This window comes from Capra hircus, chromosome 9 (genome assembly GCF_001704415.2).
Source record: "Capra hircus breed San Clemente chromosome 9, ASM170441v1, whole genome shotgun sequence".
Classification (NCBI taxonomy): Eukaryota; Metazoa; Chordata; class Mammalia; order Artiodactyla; family Bovidae; genus Capra; species Capra hircus.
The window spans coordinates 87,981,168-88,001,550 of NC_030816.1; the positions used below are offsets into that span (position 1 = coordinate 87,981,168).

The 20,383-nt window shown below is 44.8% G+C and overlaps 1 protein-coding gene and 1 pseudogene across 3 annotated transcripts in view; both read right to left on the reverse strand.

Moving 5' to 3' along the window:
• PDE10A (phosphodiesterase 10A) overlaps positions 1-20,383 on the reverse strand; it is a 777,492-nt gene that overhangs the window by 247,820 nt on the left and 509,289 nt on the right. The gene's annotated exons all lie outside the window — the stretch shown is intronic.
• LOC108636763 lies at positions 12,069-19,499 on the reverse strand (annotated as a pseudogene).

A 20,383-nucleotide genomic window follows, 5' to 3' on the forward strand; every position in this document is an offset into this window, starting at 1 on the left:
TTGCTCTCCCTCCTTTGGATTCTCCTTTTTCTCCACCAGGTCTCCTGTATCTCCTCCCTCCCCCTTCTCTTCTCTATCCAACCCTGTGAATCTCTTTGTGTGTTCTGGGCTGTGGAGAACACTTAGGGAACTGATTACTAGCTGGATCTGTCTCTCTCCTTTTGATTTCCTCCTTTATCCTCCTGGCCACCTCTGTCTCCTTCCTCCCTCTTCTCTTCTCTGTGTAACTCTGTGAACATCTCTGAGGGATCCAGACTGTGGAGAGCACATAGGGAAGTGATTGCTGGCTAGCTTGCTCTCTCCCCTTTTGATTCCCCCTCTTCTCTTCCTGGCCACCTCTATCTCCCTCCTCCCTCTTCCCTTCTCCATGTAACTCTGTGTACCTCTCCAGGTGTCCCTCACTGTGGGAAACTTTTTACCATCAACCTAGATGTTTTATCATCAGTGCTGTATAGATGGAGAAGTCTTGAGGCTACTGTAAGAATACGACTGAAAACCAGAGGCAGGAGTCTTAAGTCCAAATCCTGAGAACACCAGAGAACTCCTGACTCCAGGGAACATTAATCGATAGGAGCTCATCAAATGCCTCCATACCTACACTGAAACCAAGCACCATTCAAAGGCCAACAAGTTCCAGAGAAAGACATACCACGCAAATTCTCCAGCAACACAGGAACATAGCCCTGAGCTTCAATATACAGGCTGCCAAAGTCACACCAAATCCGCTGACATCTTAAAAATCATTACTGGACACTTCAGTGCACTCCAGAGAGAAGAAATCCAGCTCCACCCACCAGAACACCAACACAAACTTCCCTAACCAGGAAACCTTGACAAGCCACATGTCCAACCCCACCCACAGCGAGAAACGTCCACAAGAAAGAGGAACCACAAACTGCTGGAATACGGAAAGGCCCCCCCAAACACAGCAATATAAATAAGATGAAAAGGCAGAGAAATACCCAGGAGGTAAAGGAACAAGATAAATGCCCACCAAACCAAACAAAAGAGGAAGAGATAGGGAATATACTTGATAAAGAATTTCGAATAATGGCAGTGAAAATGATCCAAAATCTTGAAAACAAAATGGAGTTACAGATAAATAGCCTGGAGACAAGGATTGAAAAGATGCAAGAAATGTTTAACAAGGACCTAGAAGTAGTAAAAAAGAGTCAATATATAGTGAATAATGCAATAAATGAGCTCAAAAACACTCTGGAGGGAAGCAACAGTAGAACAGTGGAGGCAGAAGATAGGATTAGTGAGGTAGAAGATAGAATGGTAGAAATAAAGGAAACAGAGAGGAAAAAAGAAAAAAAGAATTAAAAGGAAAGTGGACAACCTCAGAGACCTCTGGGACAGTGTTAAACGCCCCAATATTCCAATCATAGGAGTCCAAGAAGAAGAAGACCAAAAAAAAAAAAAAAGACCATGAGAAAATACTTGAGGAGATAATAGTTGAAAACTTCTCTAAAATGGGGAACGAAATAGTCACCCAGGTGCAAGAAACCCAGAGTCCCAAACAGGATAAACCCAAGGCAAAACACCCCAAGACACATATTAATCAAATTAACAAAGATCAACCACAAAGAACAAATATTAAAAGCAGCAAGGGAAAAACAACAAATAACACACAAGGGGATTCCCATAAGGATAACAGCTGATCTTTCAATAGAAACTCTTCAGGCTAGAAGCGAATGGCAAGACACACTTAAAGTGATGAAAGGAAATAACCTACAGCACAAATTACTGTACCCAACAAGCAAAAGCTGAGAGAATTCAGCACCACCAAACCAGCTCTCCAACAAACACTAAAGGATCTTCTCTAGACAGGAAACACAGAAAGGGTGTATAAACTTGAAGCCAAAACACTAAAGTAAATGGCAACGGGATCATACTTGTCAATAATTACCTTAAATGTAAATGGGTTGAATGCCCCAACCAAAAGACAAAGACTGGCTAAATGGATACAAAAACAAGACACCTATATATGTTGTCTACAAGAAACCCACCTCAAAACAAGGGACACATACGACTAAAAGTGAAGGGCTGGAAAAAGATATTCCCTGCAAATAGCGCCCAAAAGAAAGCAGGAGGAGCAATACTCATATCAGATAAAATAGACTTTAAAACAAAGGCTGTAGAAAGAGACAAAGAAGGACACTACATAATGATCGAAAGATCAATCAAAGAAGAAGATATAACAATTATAAATATATATGCACCCCAAATCAGTTCAGTTCAGTTCAGTCACTCAGTCGTGTCCAACTCTTTGCGACCACATGAATCACAGCATGCCAGGCCTCCCTGTCCATCATCAACTCCCGGAGTTCACTCAGACGCACACCCATCGAGTCAGTGATACCATCCATCCATCTCATCCTCTGTCATCCCCTTCTCCTCCTGCCCCCAATCCCTCCCAGCATCAGAGTCTTTTCCAATGAGGACCATGTAATATGTAAGACAAATACAAACAAGTATGAGAGGGGAAATTAATATTAACACAATAACAGTGGGAGACTTTGATACCCAACTCACACCTATGGATAGATTAACTAAACAGAGAATTAACAAGGAAACACAAATTTTAAATGATACAATAAACCAGTTAGACCTAATTGATATCTATAGGACATTTCACCCCAAAACAATGAATTTCACCTTTTTCTCAAGTGCACATGGAACCTTCTCCAGGATAGATCACATCCTAGGCCATAAATCTAGACTTGGTCAATTCAAATAAATTGAAATCATTGCAAGCATCTTTGCTGACCACAATGGAGTAAGATTAGATGTCAATTACAGGAGAAAAGTAATGCTCAAAATTCTCCAAGCCAGGCTTCAGTAATATGTGAACCATGCATGAACTTCCAGATGTTCAAGCTGGTTTTAGAAAAGGCAGAGGAACCAGAGATCAAATTGCCAACATCTGCTGGATCATCAAAAAAGCAAGAGAGTGCCAGAAAAACATCTATTTCTGCTTTATTGACTATGCCAAAGCCTTTGATTGTGTGGATCAAAAGAAACTGTGGAAAATTCTGAAAGAGATGGGAATACCAGACCACCTGACCCGCCTCTTGAGAAACCTGTATGCAGGTCAGGAAGCAACAGTTAGAACTGGACATGGAACAACAGACTGGTTCCAAATGGGAAAAGGAGTACATCAAGGCTGTATATTGTCACCATGCTTACTTAACTTATATGCAGAGTACATCATGAGAAACGCTGGGCTGGAAGAAACACAAGCTAGAATCAAGATTGCCAGGAGAAATATCAATCACCTCAGATATGCAGATGACACCACCCTTATGGCAGAAAGTGAAGAGGAATTAAAAGGCCTCCTGATGAAAGTGAAAGAGGAGAGTGAAAAAGTTGGCTTAAAGCTCAACATTCATAAAACGTAAGATCATGGCATCTAGTCTCATTCACTTCATGGGCAGATAGATGGGACAAACATTGGAAAGAGTGTCAGACTTTATTTTTCTAGGCTTCAAGATCACTGCAGATGGTGATTGCAGCCATGAAATCAAAAGACGCTTACTCCTTGAAGGAAAGTTATGGCCAACATAGATAGCATATTGAAGAGCAGAGACATTACTTTGCCAACAAAGGTCCATCTAGTCAAGGCTATGGTTTTTCCAGTGGTCATGTATGGATGTGAGAGTTGGACTGTGAAGAAAGCTGAGTGCTGAAGAATTGATGCTTTTGAACTGTGATGTTGGAGAAGACTCTTGGGAGTCTCTTGGACTGCAAGGAGATCCAACCAGTCCATTCTGAAGGAGATCAACCCTGGGATTTCTTTGGAGGGAATGATGCTGAAGCTGAAACTCCAGTACTTTGGCCACCTCATGTGAAGAATTGACTCATTAGAAAAGACTCTGATGCTGGGAGGGATTGGGGGCAGGAGGAGAAGGGGAAGACAGAGGATGAGATGGCTGGATGGCATCACTGACTCATGGACGTGAGTCTGAGTAAACTCCTGGAGTTGGTGATGGACAGGGAGGCCTGGTGTGCTGCGATCATGGGGTCACAAAGAACTGTGCACGACTGAGTGACTGAACTGAACTGAACAGGACAAAAACTTTAAAATTCCAATATATGAAGGCTAAACAACATGCTGCTGAATAACCAACAAATCACAGAAGAAATCTAAAAAGAAATCAAAATATACATAGAAACAAATGAAAATAAAACAGAACAAGCCATACCTGTGGGACACTGTAAAAGCAGTGCTAAAGGGAAGGTTCATAGCAATACAGGCTTACCTCAAAAAACAAGAAAAAAGTCAAATAAATAGCCTAACTCTACACCTAAAGCAACTAAAAAAGGAAGAAATGAAGAACCCCAGGGTTAGTAGAAGGAAAGAAATCTTAAAAATTAGGGTAGAAATAAATGCAAAAGAAACAAAAGAGACCATAGCAAAAATCAACATAGCCAAAAACTGGTTCTTTGAGATGTTAAATAAAATTGACAAACCATTAGCCAGACTCATCAAGAAACAAAGGGAGAAAAATCAAATCAACAAAATTAGAAATAAAAATGGAGAGATCACAACAGACAACACAGAAATACGAAAGATCATAAGAGACTACTATCAGCAACTATATGCCAATAAAATGGACAACTTGGAAGAAATGGACAAATTCTTAGAAAAGTACAACTTCCCAAAACTGAACCAGGAAGGAATGGAAAATCTTAACAAACCCATCACAAGCACGGAAATTGAAACTGCAATCAGAAATCTTCTAGCAAACAAAAGCCCAGGATCAGATGGCTTCACAGCTGAGTTCTAGCAAAAATTTAGAGAAGAGCTAACACCTATCGTACTCAGATTCTTCCAGAAAATTGCAGAGGAAGGTAAACTCATTCTATGAGGCCTCCATCACCCTAATACCAAAGCCTGACAAAGATGCCACAAAAAAAGAAAACTACAGGCCAATATCACTGATGAACATAGATGCAAAAATCCTTAACAAAATTCTAGCAAACAGAATCCAACAACATATTAAAAAATCATACATCAAGACCAAGTGGGCTTTATCCCAGGGATGCAAGGATTCTTCAATATCCACAAACCAATCAATGTAATACACCACATTCACAAATTGAAAAATAAAAACCATATGATTATCTCAGTAGATGCAGAGAAAGCCTTTGACAAAATTTAACATCCATTTATGAAAAAACTCTCCAGAAAGCAGGAATAGAAGGACCATACCTCAACATAATAAAAGCTATATATGACAAACCCACAGCAAACACTCTCCTCAATAGTGAAAAATTGAAAACATTTCCCCTAAAGTCAGGAACAAGGCAAGGGTGCCCACTCTCACCACTACTATTCAACTTAGTTTTGGCCACAGCAATCAGAGCAGAAAAAGAAATAAAAGGAATCCAAACTGGAAAAGAAGAACTAAAACTCTCACTGTTTGCAGATGACATAATCCTCTACACAGAAAACCCTAAAGACTCCACCAGAAAAGTACTAGTACTAATTAATGTATATAGTAAAGTTGCAGGATATAGAATCAAGACATAGAAATCCCTTGCATTCCTATACACTAACAATGAGAAAACAGAAAGAGAAATTAAGGAAACAATTCCATTCACCATTGCAACGAAACGAATAAAACACTTAGGAATACATCTACCCAAAGAAACAAAAGACCTATATATAGAAAACTATAAAACACTGGTGAAAGAAATCAAAGAGGACACAAATAGATAGAGAAATGCACCGTGTTCATGGATCAGCAGAATCAATATAGTGAAAATGAGTATACTACCCAAAGCAATCTATAGATTCAATGCAATCCCTATCAAGCTACCAACAGTATTTTTCACAGAACTAGATCAAATAATTTCACAATTTGTATGGAAATACAAAAAAACCTCGAATAGCCAAAGTAATCTTGAAAGAATAATGGAACTGGAGGAATCAACCTGCCTGACTTCAGGCTCTACTACAAAGCCACAGTCATCAAGAAAGTATGGTACTGGCACAAAGACAGAAATATGGATCAGTGGAACAAAATAGAAAGCCCAGAGATAAATCCATGCACCTATGGTCACCTTATCTTCGACAAAGGAGGCAAGAATATACAATGGAGAAAAGACAATCTCTTTAAGAAGTCCTTGGAAAACTGGTCAACGACTTATAAAAAAATGAAACTAGAACACTTTCTAACATCATACATAAAAATAAACTCAAAATGGATTAAAGATCTAAACGTAAGGCCAGAAACTATAAAACTCTAGAGGAGAACACAGGCAAAACACTCTCCGACAGAAATCACAGCAGGATCCTCTATGACACACTTCCCAGAATATTGGAAATAAAAGCAAAAATAAACAAATGGGACCTAATTAAAATTAAAAGCTTCTGCACAACAAAGGAAACTATAAGCAAGGTGAAAAGACAGCCTTCAGAATGGGAGAAAATAATAAACAGCAAACGAAGCAACTGACAAAGAATTAATCTCAAAAATATACAAGCAATTCCTGCAGCTCAATTCCACAATTCCTGGGTCTGCTCTCCAGGCTCTAAAGTGAACAGAAGGAAAACAAAGGTGGCCAAGCAAAGACTGAACCTTGAGGCCGACAGAACACCTTTTCGGGCTTCCTGGGAGCAGCAGCATCTGCAAAAAAGAAAGAGACCTTGGTCCAGGAGGCTGAGGAAATCTTGTCACTTTCCTGGGCCTGCCCTTCCCCAGCGCCCCTCCAGGCCTGCCCTCAATGAGGGGCTCCTATGTCTTCCACCCACACCCCAGGCCCAGAAGCTTCTTGTTACCTCCTCCTTGCTTCCTGCATCACAGAGTCACCCCAGGCCCTGACATCCCCTGCTCAGGCTCAGGACTGGAGCCAGTGAGGAATCAATCTGCTCCCTTTACTCAGGTCTGGATCCTCCCAAAAAGGGACCTAAAAGACCAGGGAGCAGGTCCCCAGAGGAGGGGCCTTGCTTCCTGACAGCCTTGGGGGACTGCGGGCAAACGTCCTTCCTTTGCTCCCCTCCAGCCTCTGAGCAGCACACACAGCTCTCAGGACCACGGTCCCTGTCCCCATCTCTTCCTGGTCTCGCCCAGCTGGGTGCCTCCACCCCAGCTCAGGTCCACCATCTCCAGGCACCTCTGCTCAAGGCAGGACTGCTCAGTGATGGAGGCTCTGAGTCACCAAGAAGCTGGTGGTGTGTAGGCCACAGGCTGAACCACAACTGCTGCTGCTCCAGCAGCACAGGCCTGGCCTCAGCCCTTCCCACAGTCTCTCCTGTGGGGCTCCTGCCTCGCCTGCTTGAGCCACGCCACTTCCTGTGAGAACCGGCCTTTGGAGTTGGGTCTGCAAAGGCCTTGCCACCCCTTTCTCCTGGGATGAGAGCCCGACCCCTTTCATCTTGGGTCCTGGGTGGGTCCCCTCCCTGCTGACACATCATGCGGATCCCCCATGCTGCACTCAGCCTGCCATGAGCCCTGCCCTCGCCCTGAGTGCCTACTGTTCTCACACCACCTACCCTGGGACCTGCCAGCCAGCAGTCTGTGCTCAGTGAGGGGACTTGGCTAAACCCTTAAGCATCAATAGGCCCTTAGCCTAGTGAAGGCCCCTCCCTTTCCACAATGTCACCTGACATTGGGACCTCTCAGAACTCAGGGCTGAGCTTGTCAAGTTCTGCTCTCAGGTGATGAGGGGTCTTATACCCCTGCTCATTTCCAGGATGAGGAGGTTCAGTGAGAGGCAGCGGTTGGCTGGGATTCACCTTCCTCGTCCTCACGCCAGGCCCTGTGCCCCTTCCTTCCCTCTGAATTCTGCCCTCAGTACCTGTTCCTGGAAAGGACTCAGCCCAGGAAGACAGTTATGATGAAACTGGTGAGGAGCGCGGGGAGGATCCAGGCTTTGGACTTGATGGCTGTGGCCATGGGCTGCATGGTAGAGGGGCCCATGGTTGGTTTTGTTGCAAGGAGAGTAAGAGTGAGCCCTTGTCCAGACTCCAATCTAAGCTGATGCCTCCTCATCCCCATGACTCAGGTACCCCTACTATGCAGACAGTTTACACCCGTCAGTTGGAGGCCCCTGAAACAGATCCCCAAGCGAGATGGTGGGGAGAGAGGAGCCGTCCTCATGGGGCTCTGACAGCTAATGGGGGAGCAAGGTTTCCAACACAGCCACTCAGTCCTGCTGTGACATCAGAGATGGCGACATGAAAATGGAGTCCTCAGGAGCTGACAGCAGAGGTGTTATTGACAGATTTCCAGAAGAAGGACTGGTGACATTTGAAAAATGATTCTGGAAAGAGGGTACAGTGAGAAATCCATGAAATTAAAAGGATGTTTACAGGTTTGGGGTCAGCAAAAATCCATGTTCAATCATCCAAAGGCCTGTGCTGTGAGGAGAGACATCAGGAAGTGGAAGAGGAAGGATATGACAGAGCATCCCTAGGGCATTGCTCTCCCAGGAACAACTCACTTCCGATGGATCCCTTCCTCAAACACACACACACACACACACACACACAAACACACACACACACACACACAGAGGAGTGGGTCGATGTCACCATGAGGGGATGATCACTTTCTCCTCCCTTCTCACTTACCCGTGGTCTTCACTATTTTCTCCCAGCACACTATGAAAGCCTGAGGCCAGGCCTGACAGTCTCCATGGAGACCTTCTTCAAGAAGTCGGTCATACCTCTGTCATTCTCCCACTTTTTCATCCATCTGCCTCCAGGGTGATCCACTCTCCAGTGTCCATTCTCCAAATCAAAGTGGAGGCTCATTAGTCTATTCAAGACATACTGCCAGGATCCACTGATGTGTGTGTCATCCTCACAGTGATATGCCATCCTGGCCTGCAGGATGAGAGAGTCTGCCCCACCATGGGAAAGAAAGAGCTCAGCCTTTGGGCTTGACAGATTCTTTGCCCCACCTGGGTCCACCTCCCCTGGGTCCATGTCACCTGGGCCCAGCTAATCTGGCCCTGGTCTCTCATGCAATAGCTGCTCTTTCCACTGGACAACTAGGGAAGGACCAATATCTAACTGTATTTTCAAGCCCGCAATCTGCTCCTCCTGTGCTTGGACTTTCTAATGTACCCATGACTGTTTTTCTCCAGTGTAAAGTCACGCAGTTGGTCCCTGATGTCTCTGAGTATTTCGATCTGTGTTTCCCAGGCCTATATGGTTTCACTTCTTCCCCCAATGGACTTGTGGATATGATCTTAGCATGACCACAATCATAGGAGAGAAAAACCTCTCTGTCCACCTGACCTTGAACCTCACGCCACGGCTGTCCAGGTCTGGGCTGAGGATCGACGGTGAAGTTAAAGGAAAGAGAGTGAGCATCTGTGAAGGCAAACTACAGTGAGGGTGAGGTTGAGAGAAGAAGACCCATAGGCCTCCTTCCCCAGTTCAGTGAGAGCAGAGTAGGGCTGCAGGCCTGGGCTGACTGAGCAGCATGGCCCCGCCTGCTCCCCCATGCCCTCACCAGTTACGACTGAGGAAGACAACGAAGCCTCAGTCAGGCAAGAAACACCACAACCCTGGATGTGCCCCATTTCCACTCTGTTCACAAGCCATGCATGTGGCACTAACAGACACATACGTTTCCCAGGGATGGGCCAGGCTGGCTCAGAAGGAAAGGCCTAAACCCAGAGGACTGTCAGCTTCTCTCTGAGTGTTCTGAGGGACATGCAGAGGGTGACGGGGCTGTTTCTGAGGAAGTGATCACAGCCAGTGGGGCTGGGGGTGGGGAGGATGAGCTCAGAACCCAAACCTAGATAAGGGAGAGTTTATAATTATGGGTCATTGAGCTTAGCAAGGTCGGGGAGACATGGTGATCTCCCACTAGGATGGATCTTGGAGACCTAGAGAAAGGCCTGGCTCACATGGCATGAAAGAGAAAATATAGAACTTCCAAGGCAGGCAGTAGAGGAGGGGATCCAAGGCTCAGAGAAGTGAATCTGCTAGGGCGGACATGGTGTGAAACGGCAGGAAAGAGTGCAGTCCACCAACTCCATGGGAGAGCCTCATGGACTCCATGGAGCCCGAGAGGAAAGCGTGGATGAGAAGCATCTCCAATAGCTCAAGGATGACTTTTGCAGAAGGTCAGGGTTGGTGATAGCACATGGTGTTCCTGTGGGCTTCTCTCAGGAACAGGGATGGAAGCTGTGGAAAAGTCAGATTCCAGGTGGGGGTGCTCTAGGGCAGCAGAAAAGTAGGTGCAGTGGTCAAAGTGATTAGGGAGTCTCAATGCCAGCCAGGGCCTGACTGCAGAGAACATGATGCTGGCTCATAGCACAGGGCGATCCTAAAGGCAAGCAGATGGGCAGGAACCTAGATACAAACGGGACCACTGAAAGAAATAAAGAGAGACAGAACACAAGGCTGGATGGTCAGGAAGCCAAAGGCAACCATCCCTACCAAACACCTGATCCAGGGCCATTTTCCAGATCTGAGCCAATTCTCAGAATTCAGCCACCAAAGATAGAAGCCGCATTCTAAAGAGGAGCGCCCTTTCATCACTACATCTAGAGCAAAAGTCCTTCCATTCTTTCCCAAAGAGCCACATGGTTATTTACTGGGGTAAGTGAACCTGCAGAAGCAGAAACTACTCTCACATTCACATTGCACTAGTGTGTTTCTAATATCAGGCACAGGATCTTCAGCATAATCATGGTCCTCCAAGTGTTGAAGTAATGCTCGGAGCACCAGGCCATCAATGGACAGCAGTCCCAGGTTCTGTTTACAGTGGTTATCACTGGTTCCACAGACCACACAGCGGTCATTCCACATGCCCTGGACTTGTGACATTCATTGAAACCTAAGTAGCTAGTAAATTATCTTGAGGTGAAGGCTACCATATTAGTGAATTCCAGATTCAAACTTCAGACCCTACCTCCCCATCCACCCATAGTCTGTGTACACAATATCCTGGAGGAAATACAGAGACAAGTACCAATCTACAGCCTCTCGAGGGCTCCAGGGCTGTGGTCCCTATCCTATCTCCATTTAACTGCCACTGTGGCCTTAGGTTTCCTGTAATGGTATAGAAGAAATAGTTTAGGCTTCACAGACCCCAGGTCCCTGCTGTAACCTGCTGTCCCAGCACAAAAGCAGTCACAATTGGTAAATGATGAGAATGGCTGGAGCTGCTTCTTGGGCAGATGAGCCAGCAGAACTGGTGATGTCAGAGGTATCTGTGGTCAGAAAGGTGCTAACGTGCCATTTTCTACTTGAAGGCTCACAACACAGACCCTGAATGTTGCACTGGAGAAAGTCACACCATTTAAACGTGGCTCCTGGTATGTTCCTGGGGCCTGGCAGAGATGAGGCCTCTGGTCATGGAACGTCAGAGTTGACTGTTGTGATGTGTGCTCATCAACCCCTAATCATTAGTTCTGCTAGACCAGCCATCACAGGATAGAGGCGATTATGTGTTTTGGCATAAGCAGGGCCACAGGGAACAAACAAGACCCACCAGCAGCTGGCCTAGATGTGACGCTAGAGTTGTTATATGGCCACTATGCCTCTGCTCACATCCTGTGGATTCCTCTATGGCACTTTGGACCAAGGAGGGTAGTCTGCAGCAAAGGAGAGCGGGGCATTAGCCCATAACTGCTGGACGGTTTTTATTTTCCTAAGAAAAAGTACTGTATGTTGAAGACAAATCACTCCCAAAAGACAGAAAGAAAGCAAAACTTTAAAGGTGAATCACGTGCATTATCTTGTAGAAGTTAAGAAAATAAAAAGCAGTTGGTAGTAAGATTGTTAGTTCAAACATATGTGTTTAAACAATTTAAAAAAAACTATTTTGTAAGAATGTACCTATACCTCTAAGGCAACTATGTGTAAAACATTTGCACAAACATTTTCAGTTAAACCTAATAAAAGTGATATTGAGAAAGTATTCCATATCCGTAAGTCTGTCTTAGAAAGTTGAGATGCTAAAGCATTCCTAAGGCATGTTGTACTGGAAGACAAATCTGCTTCTGTGATGCTCGGTGATGTATGTGACTGGCTGGTTCCAAGTGGCCCTCGACAAGCAACTTCCTCCTGATGCTGGGGGACTGTGAGAGGAGACTCAGACACAGGCCCCCAGGGTGGCATGGACCTCTGTGAGACACTGGGCCAGCTGCTGGCACTACACCCTCTCCTCTGGATCGAAGGCCCAGCACAAGCCATCACATAAATAGTTCATCAGGACAGTTGATAGTCTGGGCTAGTTGGTAACCCTCTTTCAGTTACGCAGCCACATCAAATGGGTAGATGTCCACTTAGGGCTTTTGGTCAGAGTAATAAACACATGGGCTCTTTTAGTAGCAGCATGCTGACTTCTTAGTTGTGGCGTGCAGGATCCAGTTGCCCCACCAGGGATTGAACCCAGGCCCCTGCATTGGGAGTGTGGAGTCTTAGCCACTGGATCACCAGGGAAGGCTGGAGAACTCATTATTAACCAGACTTTCAAAAGCCACCCGTTGATCCCATGTTTTTGTTGTTCCCCAGACAGTGGGAGTTCCATGGGGAACAAGACTTGGAGAGAGGATTGGCTTTACTCTTAACTTGAAGTTGTCATCAATGATAGAGCTCCTAGCTGCCAGGTCTTTGTGGATGACTTCTTTTTGACCAGGTAGCTCATTCCACAGGCAATCTGAACAGCCATGTGAACTAGGTTTTGTTGAGAAGTTTCCTGCAGACTATTGGCCTCTACATATTTGCACTGTCATAAAAAAAATTTAAGATACCCCCAGATCATGTAAGGCAGTCCACCATGGGCTTTTCCCCTTCTTCTGTTCACACACAGGTAATAGGAAGATTTCTGTGATGAAGATCTCATAGCTCACAACTTTCAGGGAGCATCGTAGTCACCTGAACTTCAGAAGCTCGATCTCTAACTGTTTACAAACGCTTGTTGCTCTTTATCTGGATCTTTTTCATTTACATAAACCCCATGGAAAGTACACCAAAAGGTACCTTCTTAGAATATATATCTTTTGAGTTCCTCTCTCTGGAAAGATATTTTGATATCATTCACCTTAGCTCTGGCCTCCAAAAGAGCGACACTTCTCAAGTCCTACCTCCTCTACCCACAAGGTCAGATAACTGGAGATGGGGAGTTGTATTGTTGGGTGTGTTGCCTCTCACATACTGAGGCATCTGGGAACGACTGGGACTGAGACAGCCCTTGGGAACTACTGCTGGTGCTGATGCCATCTTCCAGTTCAATCCTTTTCATACGATGAAGATGCAAAACAGCTAATACTAGTGCTGCAGGAAATATAACTGGACAGCAAATCCCTAGGCTGATATAAAACACACGTGCAGACACGGCTGGAGCTGCCTGTACAGGATCATAAATGGATTCTTCTGCTAGTGGTTTTGTCCAGGTCTGAAGTTTTCCTCCCTCAAGTTTTGGATGGCAACTTTTCCTTCATTTCAACTCTAAGACTGTGAAGCTTTTTGAAGTTACTGTCAAGTTGACGTGCATTTAGTGTCATAACTTCAGAATCTACTTTGCCAGGACAGGACAGCTCAAGCCCAGACACTGATACAGTGTGTGGAAGTTCTGGGGGCAGGGGGCGCTGGGGTGGCAGGCAGCCTAGCAAAACCGAGCTGTACCAGTGGCAGCCTGCCAATCCCCATCCCAGGGAGACAGCCCTGCACATCCATCCTGCTGTGTGTGCCTGCCTCCACTGCCCAGGAGAAGCTAGGCCACCTGCTGCTGCCCAACCGGCCCGAGCCCTTGAAAGACAAGTAGCTCCTACCCCGGCCACCCTGCCAGTGTTAACTGATCTGTGATAAAGAGCGCTGGTCCTTCAAGGGCCCAGAGCAGTAGGGAAGGGACCTAATTCCCTTCAGCAATAGTAAGAAGGGACCTGAGAGAAGTAAGGAAGGACCTGCTGGTCCTTCAATGGCTGAGAGCAGTAGGGAAGGGATCTACTTCCCTTCAGCAGTAGTAAGTAGAGACCAGAGAGCAATAGGGAAGGGAGGTACATCTCTTCAGCAGTAGCAAGAAGGGACCAGAGGCAGTAGGGAAGGGACCTGGTGGTCCTTCAAGGGCAGAGAGCAGTAGGGAAGGGACCTACTTCAGTTAATCAATACTATGAAGGGACCAGAAGGAGCTCTGCGTGCAGATCATCAATTCAGTTCAGTCACTCAGTCGTGTCCAAATCATTGCGACCTCTTGAACCACAGCAGGCCATGGCTCCCTGTCCATCACCAACTCTCGGAGTCCACCCAAACCCATGTCCATCGAGTCAGTGATGCCATCCAGCCATCTCATCCTCTGTCGTCCCCTTTTCCTCCTGCCCCCAATCCCTCCCAGCATCAGTCTTTTCCAATGAGTCAACTCTTTACAAAAGATTTGGAGTTTCAGCTTTAGCATCAGTCCTTCCAAAGAACATCCAGGACTGATCTCCTTTAGAAAGGACTGGTTGGATATCCTTGCAGTTCAAAGGACTCTCAAGAGTCTTCTCCAACACCACAGTTCAAAAGCATCAATCCTTCAGTGCTCAGCTTTCTTCACAGTCCAACTCTCACATCCATACGTGACCACTGGAAAAACCATAGCCTTGACTAGATGAACCTTTGTTGGCAAAATCATCTCTTTGCTTTTCAATATGCTCTCTTGGTTGGTCATAATTTTCCTTCCAAGGAGTAAGCGTCTTTTAATTTCATGGCTGTAATCACCATCAGCAGTGATTTTGGAGCCCCCCAAAAAGAAGTTTGACACTGTTTCCACTGTTTCCCCATCTATTTCCCCATCTATTCCCCATGAAGTGATGGGACCAGATGCCATGATCTAAATTCTCTGAATGTTGAGCTTTAAGCCAACTTTTTCACTCTCCTCTTTCACTTTCATCAGGAGGCTTTTTAGTTCCTCTTCACTTTCTGACATAAGGGTGGTTTCATCTGCATATCTGAGGTTATCGATATTTCTCCTGGAAATCTTGATTCCAGCTTGTGCTTCTTTCAGCCCAGCATTTCTCATGATGGACTCTGCATATAAGTTAAATAAGCAGGGTGACAATATACAGCCTTGACATACTCCTTTTCCTATTTGGAACCAGTCTGTTGTTCCATGTCCAGTTCTAACTGTTGCTTCCTGACCTGCATACAGGTTGCTCAAAAGGTGGGTCAGGTGGTCTGATATTCCCATCTCTTTCAGAATTTTCCACAGTTTCTTGTGATCCACACAGTCAAAGGCTTTCGCATAGCAAATAAAGCAGAAATTGATGTTTTTCTGGAACTCTCCTGCTTTTTCAATGATCCAGCAGATGTTGGCAGTTTCATCTCTGGTTCCTCTGCCTTTTCTAAAACCAGCTTGAACATCTGGAAGTTCATACTTCATGCATTGCTGAAGCCTGGCTTGGAGAATTTTGAGCATTACTCTACTAGCGTGTGAGATGAGTGCAATTGTGTGGTAGTTTGAGTATTCTTTGGCATTGCCCTTCTTTGGGATTCGAATGAAAACTGACCTTTTCCAGTCCTGTGGCCACTGCTGAGTTTTCCAAATTTGCTGGCATATCGAGTGCAGCACTTTCACAGCATCATCTTTCAGGATTTGAAACAGCTCAACTGGAATTCCATCACCTCCACTAGCTTTGTTCATAGTGATACTTTCTAAGGCCCACTTGACTTCACATTCCAAGATGTCTGGCTCTAGGTGAGTGATCACACCATTATGATTATCTCGGTTGTGAAGATCTTTATTTTGTACAGTTCTGTGTATTCTTGCCACCTCTTCTTAATATCTTCTGCTTCTGTTAGGTCCATACCATTTCTGTCCTTTATCAAGCCCATCTTTGCATGAAATGTTCCCTTGGTATCTCTAACTTTCTTGAAGAGATCTCCAGTCTTTCCCATTCTGTTGTTTTCCTCTATTTCTTTGCATTGATAGCTGAGGAAGGCTTTCCTATGTCTCTCTCCTTGCTATTCTTTGGAACGCTTCATTCAGATGCTTAGGTCTTTCCTTTTCTCCTTTTCTATTCACTTCTCTTCTTTTCACAGCTATTTATAAGGCCTCCCCAGATAGCCATTTTGTGTTCTTGCATTTCTTTCCCATGGGGATGGTCTTGACCCCTGTCTCCTGTACAATGTCACAAGCATCTGTCCATAGTTCATCAGGCACTCTATCTATCACATCTAGTCCCTTAAATCTATTTCTCACTTCCACTGTATAATCATAAGGGACTTGATTTAGGTCATACTTGAATGGTCTAGTGGTTTCCCCTACTTTCTTCAATTTCAGTCTGAATTTGGCAATAAGGAGATCATGATATGAGCCACAGTCAGCTCCCGGTCTTGTTTTTGCTGACTGTATAGAGCTTTTCCACCTTTGGCTGCAAAGAATATAATCAATCTGATTTCAGTGTTGACCATCTGTGATGTCCATGTATAGAGTCTTCTCTTGTGTTGTTGGAAGAGGGAGTTTGCTATGACCAGTGTGTTCTCTTGGGAAAACTCTATTAGCCTTTGCTCTGCTTCATTCCATACTCCAAGGCCAAATTTTCCTGTTACTCCAGGTGTTTCTTGACTTCCTACTTTTGAATTCCAGTCCTCCATAATGAAAAGGACATCTTCTTTAGGTGTTAGTTCTAGCATGTCTTGTAGGTCTTCGTAGAACCGTTCACCTTCAACTTCTTCAGCGTTCCTGGTTGGGGCATAGGCTTCCATTACTGTGATATTGAATGTTTGCCTTGGAAATGAACAGAGATCATTCTGTCATTTTTGATATTACATCCAAGTACTGCATTTCGGACTCTTGTGGACCATGATGGCTACTTCATTTCTTCTAAGGGATTCCTGCCCATAGCAGTAGATATAATGGTAATCTGAGTTAAATTCACCCATTCCAGTCCATTTTAGTTGCTGATTCCTAGAATGTCGATATTCACTCTTGTCATCTCCTGTTTGACCACTTCCAATTTGCCTTGATTCATGGACCTAACATTCCAGGTTCCTATGCAATATTGCTCTTTACAGAATCCAACCTTGCTTCTATCACCCGTCCACAACTGGGTGTTGTTTTTCTTTGGCCCCATCCCTTCATTCTTTTTGGAGTTATTTCTCCACTGATCTCCAGTAGCATATTGGGCACCTACCGACCTGGGGAGTTCATCTTTCAGTGTCCTTTCCTTTTGCTTTTTCACACTGTTCATGGGGTTCTCAAGGCAAGAATACTGAAGTGGCTTGCCATTCCCTTCTCCAGTGGATCACATTCTGTCAGACCTCTCCACCGTGACCCGCCCATCTTGGGTGGCCCCACACGGCATGGCTTGGTTTCACTGAGTTAGACGAGGCTGTGGTCTGTGTGATCAGATTGGCTAGTTGTCTGTGATTGTGGTTTCCATCTGTCTGCCCTCTGACGCCCTCTCTTAGTGCCTACCATCTCACTTGGGTTTCTCTTACCTTGGACATGGGGTATCTCTTCACAGCTGCTCCAGCAAAGCACAGCCATTACTCCTTACCTTGGATGTGGGGTACCTCCTCTTGGCTATTTAATCAATAGAAATTGATAAGAAGCCAGATGAGAAATTCAGGCTAGGTTTTATTGGTGTTCCTGAAACTAGGGTCTGGCTGCTTCCCACTCGAAAGCCATTAAAGAGGTCATGTTGATGGAAAGGAAAGTTTGCCTTGTTTTGGATGCCAGCAATGGTAGAGTGGAAGGGGGTAGGGGATTTCCATGGTGGTTCAGTGGTAAAGAATCTGCCCAGAATCCACCCATCAATGCAGGAGGTGTGGGTTCAATCCCTGCCTCTGAAAGATTCCTTGCAGAAGGAAATAGCAACCCACCCCAGTATTCTTGCCTGGAAAATCCCATGGACGGAGGAGTCTGGCAGGCTACAGTCCATGGGGTCACAAAGAGTCACACACTTAGCGACTAAACAACAAATGGAGGTGAGGGGGGTGTGGGAAGGATGGACATCTGTCCAAAGACTGACTCCCCACAACTGACAATCAGTGGGCAAGAACTTTTATAGACAGAGGGAGGGGGCTGCATGCAGAAACAGCACAGTCAGCTTTGAGGGTAATCTCCAAATTGGTCATGGATGGTCTGACCAAAGTCCTCTTGATTGTTTCAAGTACAGTTAATCTTTGGATCCATGGCTGGTTTGTTCTCATCTCCTTGAGGACAATTCTTGGAATTGTGGCAGCTTGTATCATGGCTACAGTCTGGCCATCATGTAGCAACTGGTGGGGATTAATGTATCTATAAGACAGCTCACAGGATAGAGCTCAGAATATTATCAATAGCCCTTGAGAAGGACCTCACAGTCCTTGACTACTCTTAATGACTACATTATTGTTATTTGGTCTCCGTTGACTATTTTCCTTAGTTTTTTTCATTTTCTCACTTCTCTGATTAAACTTGGTGTGTGGCTAAATCTTTTCCACAGACAAAAGGCAGGCTGAGGACATGGCGGGGCAAGGACCATAGGGTCCCGCTCTGTTTCATCGGAATTCTTGCTACATTTTGAGGAAAGGGAAACAAGTTCCCTTGCTCAATCCTGAGGGGGACACGCTGGCCCCTTATGTGGGGTGAGGGCGGGGGTGGATCCATGGGTGAGGCAGAAGGCATAGCTTAGGTGGTCTGCCCACCCCGTTGGTGGTGCTGTGTGTCAGCTTATACTCACTACCTTGCTTTTGCTCCCAACACCTCAGTAGTGGGAGTTGGGGCTTGATCATTTTGTATCTTGTTGCTCATAATTGTCCCAACTGTGCATGCATGCAGCACTTTTTCTCCCTTTATAGTGTCTTTGCATTTTGATGCTTGATGAGACCTTCATCCAGGTCCCAGCCTGTTTCAGGTGTGACAGAAGCAGGAGGAGAAGAGGGAATTCTGGCTTGGACTCCCAGGTCATAAACTTTCCCACGGTCTATACTCGACACCCAGAAAATGAGTTCTCAAAATAACTGAACCCCCTTCCATCTGATTTCATCAATCTAGTTAATTGGAAGAACTGTATGGAGTTAATTTCACAGTGTGTAGTGAATTAACTTCTCATCCAGACATCTAAATATGGTTCTGGTTACATGCCATCCTTGTGAGATGAATTGAGGAAATAGTCACTGAACTCAATTACTGTGCTCCATGGTTCAGAGGAAGAGTGTGGTTGACACAGAGAGAGATCCTGGCCACACTGTGTGAAGAGATGGTCAACAGGGGCAGCTTCTGTCTCCATGCCTGCCAAGTTCCCATTTCTCAGCAAGAGTCCAATAAATATTTATTGAATGAATACATGTTCAGTAACTGCTTGTTTTCTAGTGTTAATGAAAATGGTATCAGTCCAGGATCATCAATAGATGGTAAAATTATGGGCAGAAATATTGTCAGGGAACAGGATATTCCTATCTTATGATAGAGGAATATTAAAATATTTCTATTATTATTACTGTTTTATAATAGAGGAATATCCCTCTATTCTAACACAGAAATGAAGTTTTAACCCACATGTTTTTTGTCTGTGCAAATATCAGAATCAAACTCACCTTTTATTTTTATCATCGTCATCATTGTGATCACTTGCTAATCTGTATCTTATTGACATTCTGGAGACTTTGGTTTGACATCCTTTATCCTGACTATTGAGGACTTTTTCTTCCTTAGGTGAGTTGCTGTGTCGTTTCCACTGGCTTTTTTTGAGAAGTGTGACCAGGGTAACCTTAATATTTCTTTTAGCTGAACTAAACTTGAGATGAAGCTTGAGCTCATTCCTGGCTCTAGGCCTCTGACTTCCCTTTTCTTAGAACATTTTATTTCAAAATCTTGTTGTCACTTTTTCTCTTACCAGTTTTACAACTCAGGCCTATTTTCTCAAAGCTCTGGGAGCCATCTGTTTCTTTTTTCCTCTTAAGGTGACTTATTAAGGACATTTATTACTTAAATGCGCTAGCACACTCTATGACCAAGCCCACTCAGATGAAAGGAAGAATGAGAAACTAAGACAAGCTACACACCTAGTGGAAAAGGAATCAGTGAAGTATAATGATTTGCCAGTCTATGTGACATGAGCTTTCCTACTGTGTATTATCAAATAAGCTATAACTTCCTTTGCTGCTGTTGCTGCTGTTAAGTCCCTAAGTCATGTCCAGCTCTTTCAGACCTCATGGACTGTAGCCAGCTAGGCTCCTATATCCAAGGGATTTCACAGGGAAGAATTTTGGAGTGGCATCTATTTACAGATTTTTGTTTTTGGTTGCCCTGGGTCTATGATTCTGTGTGCAGGCTTTCTCCAGCTGCAGCTAGCAGGGGCTCCTCTCTAGTTGCAGTGCTTGGGCTTCTTACTCAGGTGGCTTCTCTTGCTGTGGAGCACTGGCCTTAGGCACGTGGGGTTCAGTAGTCACGGAATTGGGTTTGGCAGTTATGGCCTGCAGGCTCTAGAGTGTGGGCCTTGG